Source organism: Ruditapes philippinarum, unplaced genomic scaffold (assembly GCF_026571515.1).
Source record: "Ruditapes philippinarum isolate M1 unplaced genomic scaffold, ASM2657151v2 ctg21993_1_1_1_1, whole genome shotgun sequence".
Classification (NCBI taxonomy): domain Eukaryota; kingdom Metazoa; phylum Mollusca; class Bivalvia; order Venerida; family Veneridae; genus Ruditapes; species Ruditapes philippinarum.
The window spans coordinates 4,727-11,669 of record NW_026862053.1 but is presented as its reverse complement, the minus strand read 5'-3'; the positions used below and the strand labels follow the sequence as shown (position 1 = coordinate 11,669).

The 6,943-nt window shown below is 33.6% G+C and overlaps 1 long non-coding RNA gene across 1 annotated transcript; it reads left to right on the top strand.

The window, feature by feature from the left end:
• The first annotated feature begins 495 nt into the window (after window positions 1–495).
• On the top strand, window positions 496–3,267 carry LOC132717780 (uncharacterized). The gene is made up of 3 exons (XR_009623994.1): window positions 496–729; window positions 1,216–1,326; window positions 2,324–3,267. It is a non-coding gene; the product is annotated as an uncharacterized LOC132717780 (long non-coding RNA).
• The last annotated feature ends 3,676 nt before the right edge of the window (window positions 3,268–6,943 follow it).

Sequence of the window (6,943 nt, the reverse complement as noted above, 5' to 3'; positions counted from 1 at the left end):
CCTTTAGGCTATCGTCGAGTGGTTATTTCACAATGCCAACTGAATGTCAAAGTCAATTTTCCAATTTATGCAACGGTCCAGAATGTCGCGAAAATTGACTACAAATGAATGACGTTTATGACATGCAAAAGTCACTGCCCTGCTATCCAGTTTTAATCCTCGTCGCCAATGTTGTATTTCCTTAAATCATAGCCTAAAGAAGGGAAAACAGGCCGGGAGCTTACCAAAGCTTGATCTCGATGTTGCCACTTTGCCAGCCAACGCAGAACTCAATTCACTCAGTCCTAGAACTATCCGGGTACTTTTTCAGTCCCGCGAAAACCGTCGCGCATGCGCATGCAGTCCGGTAGGTCTAGGACCACTAAATCATTTCCTGCATTCACAACACAGTTAATAAATTGGTAAATTTTATTTTTGCACCCTGTGTTTAGCAATTTACTAGCTCTATAGCTTATTTTTATAAGATTTATATAGAAAATGATATTTTTTAGAGAAATGCACCTTGAATTATGGATAAACCATGCATAGCAAGGAATTGGGGAGTGCATGTTTTCAGGCTGGTTACATTGGCAAAAAGGTGATTGGCAAGCTCATTCCAGAGGTCTTAGGGGCCCAAGAAGCACCGGCCATGGGATTCGAACAAGCACCATAGTAGCCTATTGCTCATATGGACCACACATTATATGCACTGATGTTTCAGCAAAGAGTTGATGCTGCAGTAATCATATTGTAAATATTCACTAGTGTCTTGTATTTCAATGAAGCAGAACTGACAATTGAACATGACACATGTGATTTACATGTTGGAAATATAGGCATTTTCAGTGTAGTGAATCTTGATGTTTTGCTGTGTTGCAGAATGTATATAATTGCTAATTTATACACACAAAAAAATGGTCTAGTCATTAAACAGTGTAGTTTATGAATAATTGGCTCATTTAGAATTATAAAACAGTTGATGTGATTGTTCTTGTTGTTGTAGCAGCTGCTACAGCAGTTAAAATAGGTTAGCTTTATAATGTCGTAACTGCTATTTCCATGCAGGCATGCATTTTTAAGCACACAATATTTAAGCCCTCCTGTGTGAATAAGCAAATCAAGCCATTGATTAATTAAGAAATGTTTTTTCTTCCTTTTTTTTGATATCAAAATTTACAGCACAAATGCCTCTTATAATTTCCTTCGACGTGTTTTAGTGTTGCATATTTTTTTCAGACCATGCAGTTACCAAAGCCGGGGTGACCTTACCTTATATACTGGTTAAGATCTATGGAAGAACTCCTTCAGCTCAGTTTGGCAGCAGATTTGTCAGGACAAGATGAGAAGGTAATAACTTATGTCCAGTTTGAAACTTCAGCTATTGACGGCAACAATTCCCAATGCTCAGGCAATATTTGGTAGATATTTTGATGTATATCCAGAGAAAATTTCTCTAATTTTGACTATTTCAAGACTTTTCAATGATTTAAAGTGGGAGACAGTATGTGCAATCATTTTTTAGCCTTATTTGGGTGAGAGTTGGTTAATCTTACTTTGTCAGAAGACATAGCCCATGGTGATATGGTAACTTCTTTGCTAACCTCTTTGCTAAACTTAAGATAACCTCTGTTTGTCTTTATTGATATCTTAGGCAAACAATTTGTAGGGTATATATATTGGTACTTTACTTTATTTACCATGCTATATAGGTAAAAATCATAATCAGGAAGTTTTATTGCAAAATTGAAAGAAAAAGTTATGAAAAAAACACATTTAATTGTGATTACTTGTATTTTAACCCAAAATTTCATGCCCTAATTAAAATAAATGGAGTTATTATTACAATTTGTAAGCAATAAGGGCTTATTCTTTCATAAAAATAACTAAATGACATTAGCCGGTAACAGTTAACTTTATTTGAAGAAAATCCATTAACAAAATCAAAAGATATGACAGAATTTGTGATATAAATTTTTGCGTAAAATTCTATTGGCCGAGGCTGATTTTTCGCATGAAGTTTCATATGTAAGAAATTGTACTGCATTAATGTTATTTGTTACAGACATGTCAAACCTATATAATTGTACTTGTATAACAATAAATTACTAGGAAATGAGTATAAATTTTGACTTAACTTAAATTTTGGATTCATTTAGGTCTCAACCCGGTACGGAATTAGACCCAGCCGGTTGTAGGCTAGAAAATAGTTCTTTGAAATTTTGAAGTGCCCTATTTCAAGTCATTTTTAATGTGACTGGTTACATTTTAAGTGTATTTATTGTAACAGTGTACATTTAGTGTCATTTCTGATGACTTTAAAAGTTGTTTTTTGTGTATTCTGCAGGATCTCATTTCTTGGTGGAAGGATTCGAGAAGTACTACACGCCAGCATACATGACATTTGAAACTTTGATAATTTGATAGTGACTTAACAAATTAAGAAATATTCTGAAATCTAGATGGCTAACATAGGACATTTCGGGCTTCGACTAACTTGTCTAGTGTTGATGTTTAAAGTTATGTAATACAGAATTCTGCTGAGTTTAATAGAAGTCCATAATGAAGCTTTAAATGTGACAGATTTACTATAGATTAAAGAAGGGCGAACATGGACAAGGCCGTGTCCAAAAAGAACTTGGATTTTCTGTTTTGACATTAAAATTTGAATTACTTCCCCATATATAAATTTTGTGTATAGGCTGAATTAAGAAGAAAGTAGTCGGGCAAGACACCAGTGAAAATATGGAAAATATGTTTCACTGCAGTGAAAAATATATTTTTACAGTGAAAATACGGAAAATGTAACAGTTACTACCCATTTTATTTCATCAATATTTCTCAATATTTCATCTATAAGTATATAATAAATACATTTGTCTAATCAAAGTTTCTTTTATATATTAATGTAAACGGACATTGATGTAAATCTATCTGAGTAATTTTCTTAATTCTTTCGTATCAACATTCGGAATTCTTCATCGTTTACTATTACGGAAACTACCAAACCGTTCCGATTGGACTTCCTTATCAAATTGACTTTTGCAATGAAAGGGACACAACTCGCACAAAAATAACCTATACACACTTGCAGAGTTCTCGCCCCGACAATACATTTCAGATAATTGTGCACTATGATTGTTATTTAAATAATAATTACAGTGTACCGAATACATATTTTATCTTAACATGATTGGCATTCGTCCTCTTATGAAATTTTCTGTAAACATATATATATATATTTTTAGGTTAGGAAATCACGTGTCTCAATTTTGCACTATTTGATGTAAATCGACTATAATTTTGTTGTTACAATTTTAATGTCGAATAAAATGTTATATTATGTTATGTGTTATGTTATGTTATGTTATATCCATTGTCACAGATTAAATCGATACGGATGTCACGTTCGCTAAATATATCAAACAAATAAGATTTTATATGATTAGAACCTTAACAATTGCACAAGTGACAAACAAAAGTTTGAGGCTGCAGTGTAAATTTGGTGATACCATTGAGAAGAACATGTTTTTGTGAGTAGTTTTATACTACTGGAGAAAGATATATTGTTTGTTTAGATTAAGTCAATATGAATATTCATAAAGTTATAATGTTAACTATTGGATCGGTGCCGATAGGTTTTGGTAGCCAATGATCACGTCACAGCCGAACAATGTGACGTCAGAGCGGTCGCAGCACGTAAGCATCATGCAATGTACGTTTGGACTACCGGGTTCGATCATAACGTTCCCGGCTGTGACAAAGCTAAGTTCTTAGAATGGAATACGAAAAGTCCCTGCTTTACCCATGTTTGGAACACGAAAACAAAACGTGACTGGTTGTGGGCAGAGCTGCATTACTGGTACTGGTACTGCAGTACGTACTGCAGCGATTTTGCAAGTACTGGTACTGATACTGAATTACACTTACAAAATTCTGCTACTTCTGGTACTGGTACTGCATTACTGTCTTAAAAAGTGGTACTGCTACTGCATTACTAGGCAGTACTTTTGGTTTTGATAAAAATAGCATCAATTTTTCTCATAAAATAAAGCTGCAAATTACATTATTTTATTTTTGTGAAAAAGTAAGTTATCAAATCTAAAGATAATTTGCTGCAATATTCCTTCAAATGTAAACATAGTATTCATCATAAAAAAGCACCAAAGACTTTAAGTAAAAATTAAATTGAGATAAAGAGACTCAATAACTCTTTACCCTTAAATATTCTTATTACAATCTTTTATTACTTTGTATTTACAAGTAAAAGAGCAAAATAATCACTTATTAATTGCTTCTATTCTAAATAATCCTATTTCAAGCGATATTGTTAGCACCATAAAAAGTTGTTATTTACTTTGGTATAAATTGAACAGAGGTGTGAAGGTGTAAAAGGCAACAACAATTTAAATTAATAAACAGGCTGTAAGGTGAAAAAGATTCTCATTCTACTGTCTTTTCAAGATTCACAATATGTCCACGAGTACAAATATTCACAAAATTTCTTCTCAGTTCATGTACAATATATATTCACTAAACTACACACTAATGCAATATAAAATACCTATTATACAGTTCATGTAGTTCATGGTGCAACGGTTACATAAACTCTCCATGGGTCAAATCGAATAAATAAGTATTATGTAATATATCAAATATTATTTATGTATATATTATAAAAACTGTACGAATTCTTTACATGTTTTACCTTTGTATGCAACGTTCATGGTTTTAACTTCACTTATGACTAGAGTTCACTTTACAGTACCTGCTCAAATTCGCACGATAAAAGAAGCTAATAAGATCTCTCTTTACGTTGCACCAACACAGTATATACGTAGGTTGTATGTTGACATTATACTTATACTGCTGGAGAAAGACCTCGTGTGCCATTCCGTGCATAGTTTCAGAATCGAACGGGGGGTACTTTCAAGAGTAGACGCACTGACGTTCTTCAAAGTAGCTGGACAGCTTCCTCACATGAAAAATCAAGTCCCTGATGGGCCTTCATGGTTAAACGTTTCTGTAGTAAAAATGCTATATAAAAAGTTTTTGAATTAACATTTTAATTGATCTTATGTTAGATTTGTGATGAGAGGTGCTTGAAATGTCTCGAACAGATAAACTATAGGTAAGTTGTTGGTTTTGATTATCGGATAAAATAAAATGAAAATTTTTAACATTCTATCACACTATTCTCATATCAAGCACATAGGGCAGTCAAGTGCATACATGTAATATGCAGTACATAAAAATGGAATGGTTGTTAACACGACATATGACGTCAGAGGTCAATAAACCAAAATACGTCAGAAAAATTAATTCTACGACATATTTTCATCAATTCTTTTTTTATAAGCATGTTAGAATGGAAATAAATATCATTTTAACGTGAATTATAAAATAATAATGCACTGTTTTTAGTTTAAATGCTTTGTAATTACTCGGGCCCATCGTCCTTCATGATTACATTCCGACGCATTTGAATTCGAAACGTATATTATTCCACAACAATACACTCAGAACTGATATCTATTTCCTAAACAATGATTGTCTTTCTGTATGTTCTCAGTTGATCAGAGTGTTTTTCCCTATTCCATTTTACAGCTTTTTTGTCCTGTATACACCGACACTTATAAGGTCATATGGCGAAGGTCCTGCTTAACCCATTCAACCACCTTAAAATTAAGACAGCCACTAGACCTGGAACCCGTTAAGGTATTGTTCTTGTGTTCCTTGCATATGAACAACAGCACAACTTAAGTACCGAAGTTTTGCACTTCACAAACATGTTTTGGTTTGTTTGAATAGAAATGGTTATTATACTACCTAATTAAAATCGAAAAAGAATAGAACTAAACTTATTCAACTTCTACAATAAATCAAGAATTGTAATTAATATTTTGCTATTTGTTGCCACAAAGAAAGGGTATTAAATACGAATGGCAGTAAAGTCAATGTCAAAATATGTAATGGATGGATGGATGGATGGATGGATGTATGGATGGATGGATGGATGGATGTATGAGAATGTTTGCGCGAGTGTGTGTGTCAAAACTATTATCTATCAAATTATGATGACCAGGCCATCAGAACCGGAAATAGATATTGCTTAAAGGGAAATTGTCTGTAATAGTGGTTTTCTTAATACAGTAAATAAGTACGTTGATAGAAGATAGTTTCAGATATAACAACAAACCACGGATGTTGTTGGCAAGTGTTAGATACTTAGTCCGATAAATCAAACGGGTATATTTATAGGGCAGATAGAACAAAATATTGTTATTCAGCATACAAATGTTAATTCTAATTCACTAAAACTTATCAACTGTTGAAACCTAGATTTTTCCGCGTTTGATATTTTCTTCCAGCAAGGCGTTTTTTTTTAGCCTCGGAAATAGGAAAAAGTCACAAGGGAGAAGATCTGGCGAATAAGGAGGGTGAGGAAGCTCGACAACCTTTTCCTGTTTCAGATATTCTCGTACAATGACCGCTTTGTGTGACGAAGCATTGTTATGCAACAACCTGTCACCACGGGGAGACCATTTGCTGGTCGACGATTTTTGAAATATATTTTTTTAAATTTATGAAGGATTTTACCTTTGAAAACTTGACATTTACAGATTTACCCTTTGGTACGGCAATTTGGATAGCATGACCTTGATTATACATAAACTTTCTGACGCTCATGATGCATTTTGCTATTTGATCGCCCATATTTTGTTATGTATCTTTCGCCTGGGCTCATAAAAGTGAACCTTGTCTCATCGCCAGTGATGATATTTGCAAATAGGGAACTGTTTCAATAAATGTTTGAAGATTCTAACCCGAGCAAGTTTCTGCTCTTTGTAAGGAGACGGGATATCCATCTGGCACTTACCCTTCTCATTTTTAAATCACATCTGCGAATTGTATGCGCGGCTCCTACAGAGGTACTTACGCATTTACCTATATACCTAGTGGAAAA